Consider the following 1,151-nt stretch of genomic DNA (forward strand, 5'->3'; position numbering starts at 1 on the left):
GGGAATCAAGGCCTCAGAACAGCTCAAGGGAGGGGTAGCTAACTTGCAGGGGTCAGAAAGCCTAGGCAGCCATCAGCCCTGGGGACTTTAAGGCCACTCACAAGTTTCTCCATATCAATAGAAAGTTCAGGCAATGATCAGACTTGAGTTGGCTCCACATCATGAAGACTGCATCCTCCAAAAAGCTAACTTGGAGAGTATCTTTCCTCCTCAGTCAAGCCCCACCTTGGAAGGAACTACTCAAGCAGCTTGGCGAGGTCATGAGATGACCAGCTCCCGCCCCCTGGCCCTGTCATCTCACTCCTTGCCATTGACCCCAAGGAATCTAGGTGGGATCCCTAAAGGGCTGGGATTTCTACACGGGCGTGCTTTATAAAACTTGGCAACAGGAAACAAGATAGTGAACTGCCTATCTTTAAGCCAGGGCAAGTTTAAGAAAGTGAAGCACACGACGTCAACGCAAAACCACGTGATAACTGAGAACAACGCTTTGGAACTGCTCATGGGAAATCAGCCAACATTGTGTGCTTTTAAGGTTACAAAATAGTTCTGAAGGCACAAAAGTAAACATTTTGTAACATGAATACGTAGAAAAGGAATGGAACTACATAAATATAACTATTTGCTATCTAGGTGGAGGGACTCCTGAGTGATAGTTTTTTTCCAAGACTTCTCTGAGCTACCAAGATTTGCAAAGGGACGAATATATACTACGTTGAATTTTCATTCAAGTTACAGTAAAAAAAGCAAACGTTTTACAAAAAACAATGACAACAGCGGGAACCAGCAGTTAGCGTAATGGCTATGTCGCTGGACTCCCACGGAGTCGACCGTGGTTCGTGTCCCAGACCCGGTGGCTTAAAACTCACGCCGGGCGCGTGTGCGTGCGTGCCCAAGATCCCGAGAGGAGAATGGAGGAGAAGGGATTGCAGCGTGACCATCCCCCCTGGGGGGTGATTTCTCGCTTTCTGTCTCTATGTCTCTCTCTGTCTGGCGAGCACACGCGCCCTACAGTGAAAATCTCTCCAAAAAAAAAAAAAAAAAAAAAAAAAACAATGACAACAGCTACGAAAAAAGATTTGCAATGGCCTTGGGAAGCAGGAAAGCCACAAGAACTTAAGGCCCCCACTAGGATCCTGACCAACTGTAGC

Source organism: Tupaia chinensis, unplaced genomic scaffold (genome assembly GCF_000334495.1).
Source record: "Tupaia chinensis unplaced genomic scaffold, TupChi_1.0 Scaffold000294_1, whole genome shotgun sequence".
In the NCBI taxonomy this organism is placed as follows: Eukaryota; Metazoa; Chordata; class Mammalia; order Scandentia; family Tupaiidae; genus Tupaia; species Tupaia belangeri.